Here is a 12941-nt window from a genome sequence, read left to right on the forward strand (position 1 = left end):
AACCATACACATTTAAGGACTCTGTTTAAGTATAGGTCCTGTCCCAAACCGTATTCATAAATCTCACATCACTATTTCACATTTAAAATACAACCCTTACATTTGTAAGCAGCTATCACCACTCAAACAACCGGCTACACTAATATTAGATGGAAGCGGTCTTTTCCTTTTTATTAAATACTAACCAAAGAGTTAAAGTTGCCCAAAAATATCTTAAAAGCTGGTAACACTGATTTTATCACTTGCCTTAAATAATACAATGATCATAATTAGGATCATCATTAAACTACATACGTCTCTAGTTATTTCACTCAAACAATTTTTTGATAAGAAACAAATTGACAACCGAGCTTGCAACTCTATCACCCTATTGATCTCAATATTCCCCTTCACTCATTGCTATTGAATTGAATCCGAACCTCAAGAAATAAATCTTTGCTATCTGGCCGTTCAAAATTTAGAGTTCTACTTTCACTGCTAACACAACACATTTCAAAAATAAGTCAACAGCATAAGCTATAACACGGAAAATTGCCCCATAGATTAGCTGTTTTCAGGCATACTGAACACTACATCACAAAGACCATAAAAAGCAGTAGATAATTTTACTACCATAAATATTAGTTACTTAGTGAACTACAAACAGATTACAAGATTTTTCATAGATATGCCCTGCTTGCTTAAACAGTCTTCTCTGGTTCAACTGAAATGTTACGGATGTTTAAAAATGAAGTATATTTTCTGTATATTGACCTGAAAGTGAACCAAACTAATAATTATGTATACATTTCAATACATTATATTTCATTTTTGTTAGCATTCTTCCCAAAGAGTAACTTCATGAGACTTTTAGACAGAAAGCATGCTTGATTCTGGATCCCACCTTAACAAGCAGACACCAGTTTGCTTTCTCCAATTTGCAGTTTGACTACAAAAAAAAAAAAGGACAGCTCCATTTGAGGAGTCCATTATCTACAAAGGGCAGAGTGAAACTGATTGTTCACAGGAGGAATATCATATTCAAGGCTACAAATATCTAACTAAATTTTACACCACCATAAAAGTATCCAGGACTTGAGCATTTCTGCTCAGAATTGCTTCGGCAATTCTGCTTGCTTATCTATAGGCAAACAGACTTGCTATCGGAAAAGACAACTGACAAAGAGAACTGCTCAATGACTCAAAAGAAACTGCTGTTTAGGCTGTTAATGTCAAAACTTTAGAATACCCTCCTCCAGGAGAGGAAGCCACAAAGAATCCAAGAAAGCTGGAAAATACCAAGTTTCTTAGAAACGGTCACAATGGAGGGAGCTGTACAGGAATCTCCCAGCCCTGCAGGACACGTGGAGATAGGTGGGAAGGAGCTCATCCTGCCACCAATGGTGGAAGGACAAGTGGATGGAAGAGCTACGCTTGAAGTGACTACCGGAGCCCACACACTTCCCAAGGAGGTCATGAAAAGGTTTAAAGAGCCATCTCTGAAGCCCCAATACAGGTGGTTCCTATAGAAGGTCCTCATCTTTGATGTTTGGCTTCATCTTCCCCAATTGTTTTGCTGACCAACTGCAGCCAACAGAGGGAAATCAAGGAGGTGAGAGACAGGAATGTCAAGATGCAGACTCATGAGATGAGGATGCCAGGGGAGGGAAGACAGTGAAAGAGGCCAAAAGACAATTTCACAGCCAACAGCAAACAGAAGGTCAGATCCCACCGCCCCAGTCCTAGGGCAGAGGGGGACAGGGATGGAAACACGGAGGGAAGAGAGGCTGCTTGTCAAGCGTGCCAGCTGAAGGAAGATGTAGGACAGGACTTGCTGCTGCCAGAGGCTGAAGTGGAGCGTATTGTGACTGAAAAATCGCCACTGCCGCTACTGGAGTGCGCTGGCAGGGAGAGGAGACAATAACCCCGGAAGGGGTGAACTCCGGGTCCTATCCAGAGGCCAAGTCTCCTTAGCAACCTGGCTGTGCCAAGGGTTGAGAAGAGCTCTGGTAATTGTCTATCCAAGCCTCCCTGTCACCCCAGGACAGACAGTTCAGGACCTTTCATGGGAGCTAAAAGCCAGAACCAAAGCCCATTGAAGTCAGGGGAATAACTCACATGGAATTCAATGGGCTTTGGATAAGGCAACTGATTCATTTCAAAAAAAGAAAAAAATGAAAACTACTCTTATTTTCTCCTTTTGAATGCGCCTGTTTCCTCTCCTTGCAAATGTGTGATTCAAGTGCAAGCTAAGGAATTAAAAGCTGAATAGCAAATGCAAGAGTTCTGGGGACAATGGAGAGACCCTCCATTAAAATGGGAAAATAAAAGAAAAAGTAATCCGACTCTTTTCCACAATTTTTTGTTAGACAGACAGATTTTCCAGAGCCTTTAATATCAATTTTGAAATGTTACTGAATGCTAAGGAGTCATCTTGACAGCTGACACTGTCAGAGCTGCCTCAAAGGATGCCTCCAAGTGTGGCATCACCAACCAATGTGGCATATGTAACCATTGTGGATCAGTAGCTTTTGGTAGAGGTTCTGTATATCCAGCCATCGTGCAACATGTGTTGCTTTGGAAAATGGCAATTATCCTGTAAATTATGAGTCTCAAAAATCTTCCTATAGTATTTCCTATATATTCCTATATATATATATTCCTATATATATATAGGAATATATATATATTCCTATATATATTCCTATATATATATATTCCTATATATTCCTATAGCTAGACTGTAATCACATGCACTTGCCATGGCTTTGGCTTCCCAGACTCGCAGGACTGACTCTTTAGCCTTTTAATCACAGGCTTTTCTATCATACGTTTGGACTGAAATATTTCTCCCATGGACTGAAATATTTCTCCCATTTCTCTCTGTGTAGGCAGCACTCTCACAGTGCTTCCACTGAGCCATGGAAGAACACCCTGCTACAAGGTTCCTTCACTGAACCAACTGCATGTCCTCTCCTATCCAAGGAGGCATCACACCCATGGATGAACACCTGCCTGACACCCCTAACGCCACCAATAGACCCATGAACAAGCCTCGGGGAGTGGGAAGACATCAGCATCACCCGTCTCTGGGGTCACCCAGAGCCTGTTTGTCTTTCCATGGGACTATCAAAACTGCTCGAAAGGAAAACACAGCCATATGGTAACTTCACCATTGCCTGGGGTTGACTGGGAGGTGAAACTTCCCAACATTCTCATAGGGCCATTGCACTCCATGCCACCTCAGAGCTGAAATACTGTTTCTTCACATCAGCAGCACATGGTCAGGCAGCTCAGAATTAGCCAAAGGAAGCCACCGATTAGCATTTCAGCCACAGTTTGAGGGAATAATTCTCTCTACCTGCACAAGTCACTCAGTCTCTACGCTCGTTCACTTTTTGGCATCCCTGGTGAGACTGTACACATGCAAACTGTAACTGCTGGCACTGATGATTTTTTTGGAGGTGTGGATTCCTACCTTCAGGTGAGGGCATATACTAACACCACTGGGCTGAGCACAGTACACCAGTCTGTGATCTCTACCGATCTGGGTTAAATATCAACCATTAAAAAGGATGAATTCTTATTAATCCCTCACCATTCAGTGAGCAAAGACCGTTCATATTTCTGTCCTGTTCTGCCTGACAGACAAGGAACTGGTTTGGAAGGAGACACGAGTGTCACTGTCCTTCAGGAAAGACCCCACCTACACAAGCTTCTACTCCAGCCTCAGTTCACAAGCACTCAGAGCCTGGATTAACTATTGCTCCCTGAATTACAGAGCGCCTTGGAGGAGAGTTCCAGGAGCAGCCAAAGGCCTGAGGAATTGCAAAACAAGTTTCCCTATAAATCCAGCATTATCCAAGTTCATATGAAGGACCTGACTTAAAACGACACTTGCTTTCCATACCTCTAGGTGGAGTGGCATAGGAGGGGTCTAACCAAACAGATGTCAGAGTCCCCACAGGAATTTCCTCCTTCAGGGTAGCTTTCTACACACAGGCCAAGCCAAACCTTTGCTTCCCTTCTCCAGCAATAAGCAATTGCTTATGGGGGCCTGTGCTCCATGAAAGGCTGGAAGGAAAATGCTGCTACCTCCACTATTTGCTCAGCGGTGCGGAGGAGTAAGGTTGGGCGCTGGCTGCTCTTGCAGAAGATCAGAAAGAACCGAGCAGGTGTAGGCAAAATGCCTCTACTAATGAATGTCATACACGGTATATACGTGAGCCAGGAGCTGAGTAGCTTCTACCAGATGCACGTCAGTTTGGTTTCCCTTCTGCATAATGTGAAGCGCTGTGTGTTGTTTATAGCCAATTCAGAAGTGCTGCTGAACTGTCATGTTCCATTTATATGAACATACATACACACCCCTCAAACCACCACCCCGGACGTAATTTATACACACCAAGGTATCATCCACAGTGTGTCAGGGACAATGCTCTCTTCACAAGCTCTCTGCAAAACCAGGAGATGCTTTAAGGCTTCAAGGAGTAACAGATCACTGTCATTAAACGCTAAGAGATAAAGACCATCCCTGGCAGGAGCACTTGACAAAGAGCAGGAGCCCTTCAGACAGACGAGCAGAATAGCCTGTGGATCAGACCAGCATTACCAGTGCTGATGAAATCATGCCTTACAAATTTTGGCATCTTTCACCAATAGGTACTAGCCAACAAGCATTCGTGCTATCCAGCATTCCTGTGCAGCAGGAGTCTCCCTGTGTAGCGTTTCCTATCAGGCCAACGCTACTCGAAGAAGCAGCCTCAGAGCCAAGAGCTCCAAGGGGTGTCACTGCAGCCGAAGCTCCCGGCCTTCACACGGGAACCCAGCTAGGCCCAGAGCAGCACAGGGACCTGGCCATGGGGCTAGTGATGGGGCTAACCTCCTCAAACACTTTCTGTTCTCCCTCTCTCCTGTAATTTAGGTGCCTTTGATATAAAGGTGAGGTATTTCTTCCACAGTTGTGCCACACACTTCTTCAGTGCTAATTACAGGGCCCAAACGTCCATCAGAGACCAGAATCAAAAATCAGCCTGAAGTAAGACACCTAGGGGCCAGACCCCGTATATTCCATGCTGTCACGGAACAATATTTTCTCATTAAATTAAAAATTTGAACACTGATTATTGAAAAACTTGCATCCTAAAGGCTAACATTTTGTCACAGGCACCAGAAGCAAGCATCTTCCTACCCTTAGCAAAGCATTTACCATCCCATCCAACCTCCTGTGCTTCCTAAACCCTCCTTCTAACCAAGTTTAGTCGAGTAGAAGGCAGTGCCTTTTTAAATCTTTGCAGAAACAAATCAGGTATATTCAAACTCTTTGTCCTTGGCTTTACCACCTTCACCTCCAACTGGAAGTAATGGCAGTGTTTTTCCAGCAGGCAAAGCTCCCGCTGATGTTCTCCCATCTGTCTCTTTGGATAGCTCTACAGCATAGCTTTCACTTGCTGTCCTATGTGCGTTTTAGCTAAAATTCATCTCTGCGTAACACCTTTACAGCATCAGTTCATCTGCACACCTTTTCTCATATGGCAGCAAGCCGGGAGGAAACAAACAAAAAAAAAAAAAAAAAAAAAAAAAAAAAAAAAAAAAAGCTGCAGCAAGATTGATTTGGCTCAGCACAAAGCTTGATGTCAGTGGAAACACTAGAAAAATCACAATCAGAACTAGCTAAAAACTATCCTTTCAGCTCACATGTATACAGGGGGGTTAAATGAGACAGAGGAATCCCCAGCAAGTCAAGGTCTAAGGCAGATGACATGAAGGATCTTGTTGTAAAATGAGAAACCATCAACAAGGCTTTAGGACCAGTTTGTCCTTGTTGTCAGGCTGACATAGGATGGGTTTCACCAACATTGTGGGACAAAAAAAAGTCACAGAAGAAAGTTGTACAATGCTAATCCTGGGGCTCCCTTGCAATACCCCTCACATAGCACATGCACAAGCAAAAGCGTGTCTGAACAAAGAGGGGAGAGTCCTTACTTTGGTGTGAGAAAAGCATGGGAAACTGAACAATGAGGAACTGAAATTTTCATTGAAATTCTTTCCAATGTGCCCTAAAAGAGACTACACGAGAAAATGAAAAACTACTTTCTAAATGAAAAACTAACTTTCTCACAGACAAGTGGTAAAATTGTATTGCTCTGGCCATTTCCAGAGACTGCATTAATTTTTATGCACGGAGATATCATCCTTTGTACTGTGCACAGCTCCCAGCACTCAGCTGCTGCACCGTAACTGCAGAGACAATGCTGGGGTCCAGCATGGCTGCTCTGAGCTCCCCAGCAGGCTCTGCCAAAGGTTTACCATATGCCTGGCAAATAGCATCTCTCCTGCAGGGATGATGCCCTCTCCCAGCTGCAGTGGGTTTAACTCATCAGGGCACCCACTGATGCCATAAAGCATGCAGCAGGCGTGACTTTTGCTGCTGTTATTGTGACTTGACTGCATACTTTTTCATCCTCCAAATTTCCTTTCCTGCAAGCAGTTCTGCCTTTAAAGTAAAAACGAAAAAGATTATGTAAACCTTTAAAAACTTTTTTTTTTTTTTTTTCCTGCAGCACGCTCACTACATTGAGGTACACAGGTTTGAAATCATCACGAGAACATCACAAGGGATTTTACCATCACATGGCCTGATGTCCCACCACCAGAAGCATGCAGAATCTGCAGCCTCTTCTGAGCATCAGACCAGATGCTGACGCGCTCCTTTACTGTTTTCAGGAAGACCAGACTATATATTATGTGCCATTACATTTCCAGCAATTCAGGCACATCCAGGCAAAGTTTTCAAGAGAGAATATGCAACAGCTTTAATGAAAAACACTTAGGCTGGGCATGCTTGAACACAAACTTTGTGCTTCAAAACTTTTTTTTTCTCTTGTTTTTTACAGTTTTTGATCTCTCTTCTATGCCTGTTTTGTTCTGATTTGCAGTATACGCTTCCTACTCGACAACTTCTTACAAATGCAAAATCAGCACAGATATTTATTCCCATCTGTCCATCTATCAGTTGTTTACAGTGAATTAATATACATGTGCCAACTTGTAAATGCAGAATACATGAACAATTTTTGAACAACTGTTCTGATCACCCAGTTTACAATGGTGATCAAAAATCCCTGCAAATGCATGCTTTAGACTTCCACAATTATCTTGTAAAAATGGCAAAAAACAATTCTATTCCAACTACTATAAAGTTGTATTGAGTTCTTCATTCAGATCAAACTCTGATAGTATCAGTATTTTTTCTTCCATGAACACGAACAGTCAACATTTTTAACATAATCATGCAACCTTTTAAATAGCAACCTGAAAAAATAATCATAATATTTTATATTTACAGAGCAGTTAAATACTCAAAAGTGCTTAACAAACTATGATTTTTAATGTGGCTTTTAAATTATAATGGCATTATATTTTACTTCATTTTTACGTTTAAATGGAGCAACTGCTGTTAAAGCTGCACCATGGGAGCAGGAGTAACCCAAAGATGACCTAATGACTCAAAATGCAGAAAAGCTATAAAATACAGCCACCTCTGGATTTCAAGTGGCACAGTGGTTTGCACAGCAGCGAGAGGACAGGACACCCGCGTTCAGGACAACCTTTTCTGTAACAGCCATAGAATTTCACGTTTTACTGATTTGTCCACCCTTTGGTGCTCCCAGGTGTCTCACACCCTTATCTATCTCTCTCCAGTACCTATCCCCTCAAGGTTTTTTCTCTCCTGCACTGTAAAACCTTTTACCCCTAGTTTAATCCCCCAAACTCAAAACTTGGGGGTGAGCACCCCTGGAAATACTCAACCCCAAGGGCGAGCATCCCACTTAAAATTTGTCTCACCGGTGGTGAGTGGCAGTGGGATTATCCACAGGCACAGACGTGGCTTTTGACACGTGCCAGCTGTGCGTTGAACACAACAGTCTGCCTAGCATCTTCAGGCAGCTCCTGCAAATTCCTACTTGTACTTCCACGAGTGTGATACTGCATGAATTAGGAGGCATGATTAAAAATGATAATAACAGGGCTGAAACAATATCCTGTTCATCATTCATCAAAAGGAAGAGAAATACCTGCCTTGGGGCTGCAATAAGACAGAAAGTGGGACAGGGAGACCAGTCCTCCCACAGCAGGCTCCGCAGGAAGCGCTCCAAACATGACAAATGCAGTGCTCACGCAGCAGATGAAGTAATGACACCAGTATTTGTCCATAAAATGTAATTTAGCCAGACTACTCCAATGAAATCAGAAGCTTTAGCGCTATAAAACTAGGGTTTGGGAGTATTTTTGCCTTATTAAGGAAGGCGGGTAGGGGGAGGCGCGAGCTTTCCTTTTCCCTCAGCTGAACCATCACACTGCGGCCTTTGTTTTCGGGAGCGAACCGCACAGCCTCCAGCACCGAACAATTTGCGTAATTTCGTCTCAGATACACGCACCTTGCCAAAAGCCTAGTGCCAGGTGTAAAGTCCACACTCAGGCTTATCAGTACATGAAACAAAATCTTCTTCCCTCTCGGCCTAACCAAACACCTAAGGGCAAGCATCGGCGTGGATGCCTTCACGCTTGCAGCCCCTGTCTCGTCATGTCCAGGGCCGCAGGCACCTGGGTGAGGATGTCAAGCCAAAGCTTGTCTGTGCTAGGATCATCAACAACTACAGCCCCATCTGCCAGAAACACAAGCTGAGGCTTGGTAGCAATACCTGCATTTAACTCCTGACAGGCACCAAGTGATGCAATGCACAATGCAGGTATCTATCTGGTGTGTCTTTCCCATAGGTAACCTAAATCCTAAAAACAACCTCTGGAAATTCAGGATCGTTCTGTAGTCAAGGCAAACTAATTCTGAATTTTGACACAACAAAGTCTTGGCAAAATAATAATAATAATAATAATAATGCATATATTTTTATGAATTCAGGAATTACAAAGTGGAAACATCTTTATAAAAATATATATATATATATATGTATCCATATCGTGGTCACAGCTAGAGACTCAGAGCATAAGAAAATCCCAAAATGAAAACTGACTAGAAACAAATGCAAGCCAAGTTTTTCTTATGCCTATGCTAAAGGAAATATGAACAGTGAGTAAGTGTCAAAATCAAAAAGAAGATTCCATTTTAATGAAATTTTGTTTGTTTAATAACATGCTGTAAAAAGCATGAGTAATATTCACCCTAAAGCCCCCTAAACCCCCAAGAGTTCAGAATACAAGTGCTTTTCTGTGCACCCCCCAGGAAAATCACTCATAACGCAGAATTTCTAGGGCACAGGCTTTAAGCTGAGAGTCATTTAAAATGCTTCCTGGGCAAGAATTTATCCTTACCATGTTTTTATATGAAAATATGAACTACTGTTAAGGGACAACTGCATGGTACTATTCTACCTCTGGAGCTCATTCCTGCGTGATGTGAACCAAAGACACAGCTATCAGGCGAAGTAGAAACTCAATGTACAGCCAGACTGGTTGCAAAAGGACTTATATATATATACATATATTTATATATTTATTTTTTTATATGTGTCATATAATATATATTATATACACTGTATATTTTATATATGATCATGTATATTTTATATATCTATATGATTTGTGACACATTATGTTCAGCTTTATAGTAAACAGCAGAGTCTCCTCACTCCACATTCTTGAGAGATGTGTCGTGCCATGGCAGCTGCGTGTGAGACCCAGTAAATGAGGTAATGTGCAGAACTCCATCTGAAACCAAACCAATCTTTTGTTTCCCTGGATGATGACATTAAATAGGACAGAAATGGCTACCTGCACTATGCGTGTTAAAGACTAACCTTTTTTGCTGTTAAAATATAAATTCAATTAGTTACATCCACACTCAAACAGAACTGCTGCTGCTGAAATAGTATTCTAGCGATAATTGCAATCCAAGAGTGATCTAATTATGTACAAGTCTCAGTGGCTACATTCCCACGTTGCTTCCTACAACCCGGATTCACTACAATACGACTCATAAGTGCAAACCACATAGTTTTCAATCATTCTCCCTTAAGACTGTATGACTTTATATATGTTTAATGAGAACTGAGTTAGTCTATTAGCAAGCTTACTATAAAAACGTGAGCTTCTACCTGCCATTAAACACACAAAAAAGAAAAACACACTTGAGCTGCGTGTAAAAACCAGCTGATGGGCTGAACTTTACAAAGGAAATAATTCTTTTAATTAAAGTGTTAGAGGAGGATTCAAGCACTAGCTTTATTTTTTTGCTCTGCCACCAGCTTCCCGTGTGACCCAGGGCTAGCAATTTCAACGCTCCACAGCTGGTTTTTCATCTATAAAATGGACAGTGACATTTCTTTCCCCCAGTCTCTGCATTTAGGTTTTAAGTAATTGCTGTGTGCTGGCATGACGCCTTGGGCAACAAATATCTGATATTAATTGAAGCCTCTGGGTAGTACTCCAATGAATAGCTGGAGACCGCTCCTCTCCCTTCCCAACAGCATTTTGCATGGCCACAATTCGCCACTGGTACCATCACCACATCTGCAGAACCTGCAGTCTGCTCCAGTCCTTGCTTAGGGAAGAAGAAGGCAGCCCATGAAGGTGTCCTGAACTTTTAAAGAATAACATCGTCCAGCACAGAACATCCTGCCCAACTTCCCTGGACTGTTCCCCGCTCACGCTGTCAATGCAGACAAGTATTTGGTGTTACACAGAGGGGCTGCTTTATTCGGCAGTATTTTCTACTCCCATTGTAAAAATTTCAGTATGACTGTTTTGCCAGGTTTGTAAATTTGAATGAGACCATCTGAGCAGAGCTGACTGTTTTAAGAGAGTTCTTGCAAGTAATTACAAGGTAAAAACGAGAATACTTCACACCTAACATTAGGGCTGAAAAACTTCTCAGCCCTGCTGGCTCCAGGCTTTTAACTGTCGAAAGAGTTCAAGGTTTGGAAAGTAATTGGCATCAAGTAATACTGGATATTCCTAACTAGCATTGTGTCATTATTTGGCACGATTTTTGCTGGGATACCTCCCAAATCTGTGACATAATCAGAGGGTTCTCTACATTACACCATATAGTCAGATACTTGTGTTCATATAATACATTACCATGTTTAATACCATTTGCTATTACTTACACTTAATCAACTCTGGAATCAGTTAAACTATGTAGGAAAAGCAATTTCAGAGGCTTTCAACTGACAGTTTTCCACACACAACCTGGTCTAAAATTACGACCTGAAGTTTGTAAGATGCGGTCTACATATGCAATAGCCTCTAAACAAACATCCATAATTCTCCGCAACCCTATGGGAATGGAAAATTCATATGGAGGAAAAAAAAAGAAAAAAAAAAAAAGGGCAGAAAATTAACTTCTGTAGAACTGTCTTAACTAGAAAAAACAGTCAAAGTTTCCTTTTCTGGCCTGTTGTAATTTACTGCTTCAGCAATTTCTTGCCCAACCTCCACAATTATCGAAAGCTTTCAGCAACACAGAAATGGACAAGCTTGCTAGCATCAATGCCCCTTTCACGTTAAAGTCCTGCATCTCTTGAGAGACACTCAGTAAATTCAATGCACAGTATTAGTTATCTTAGGGTGCACAATCCCATATGTATGTTTTCAAAGTAAACTAACAATTACATCCTTTCACTCAAGCTAAATGCAAAAAGGGAATAAAACAAGGAAGCACGCTGAGCTCCAAAACGCCCGCTGTGCTTTGCAGAAGTGTCTTCTGGACATTTGCTTTCCCATCTCCTTGGGCCTAAGTATCAGAAAATGCTGAATATTCCCCCAGGGAAAATCAGGTCTCCTTTGGGTGCCATGCGTATGACATTAGTACCCAGCACCCCAAGTCGCCAGTTGCTTTTGAAGAACTTGACCTCACTATTTACTTTTCTGCCTCTCTATAGGAAAGGAATAGACATTTAAATAAATGACATAATCCCTATTGCCATTCCATTCATTCATGCAGGTTACTATAATTTACTGCCAGGAAAAATAAACTTCTATATAATATTCCTCAGTGTAAGGCATTCAAAAGGCTCAAAGGGAGAGGAGGTGAGAGGGCTTCTGACAAATATTTGCTCAAGTGACTGCATCATCCACGAACACATTTGCTAGAAAGAAAAACTGGGTACAGAAATTTACAGTCACCGTGAAGCAGACTGGGACCTCAAAGGCAACAAGGAGAAGGATCAGGGGACAGGAGGGAAGGCGGATTTTTTTACCATTTTTGTTTGAGCAAGGAAAAATGCCAATATCGCAAAAAGACTTCTCCCTCTTGTGTAGCCTACTAAAAACATCTTTTAGCAAAAACAAAGTTGAATCAACCTAGGCTCCCCTAACACACAGGGAGCCACGTATTACCAGCTCTGGCAGCTACTGCTGCACCCTCAATAAATGGTATTAAACAAGTGCTCAAACAAGAACGGCTTTGCGAGTCACTCGGTTTCCCCTCAACAATATGCATGGCTCACCCTACTGAGGAAGACCAAATACTACTAATGCTATAAAAATCCTCAGTCTGTTTCTGGTGTTAACTATCTACAGAACAGGGATAGGAGGGTTGGGCGGTTCAGACCATCTTTGAAGACTTCACTGTACAGTTAGGGCTTCAGTCTGATAGCATCCCCATCACAAAATTCTCTCCCTCCTCCTCTGTTGTACAAATCCCCTTTAGATTTGGGGGTTTCTGCAGATTTAAGTGGTCCAGGACAAAGTAAGGTACTAGTAAAGATCATTCAAAACAATGCAAGGGATGCATTTTCATTCATGTAAAAAAAACAATCTACAGAATGCAAAAAAAAAAAATTGTCACTGCTTTGTCCAAATACACCCAAACTTACAGTGAAATTTGCTTTGGAAGACAAGTTGGGCTTCCAATCACCAGCCAAAAATCACTTACAATAATCAAATTTATTTTTGCTCTCAGTACTGATTGACCAAAGTTTTACTCCCAGAGCTTGTGA

General features: G+C 41.8%; 1 protein-coding gene across 13 annotated transcripts in view; it reads right to left on the reverse strand.

Annotated features, from left to right (window-relative positions):
- Nucleotides 1-12941, reverse strand: part of FGFR2 (fibroblast growth factor receptor 2) — a 107979-nt gene that overhangs the window by 33078 nt on the left and 61960 nt on the right. The window lies entirely within an intron of this gene.

Source organism: Oxyura jamaicensis, chromosome 6 (assembly GCF_011077185.1).
Source record: "Oxyura jamaicensis isolate SHBP4307 breed ruddy duck chromosome 6, BPBGC_Ojam_1.0, whole genome shotgun sequence".
Classification (NCBI taxonomy): Eukaryota; Metazoa; Chordata; class Aves; order Anseriformes; family Anatidae; genus Oxyura; species Oxyura jamaicensis.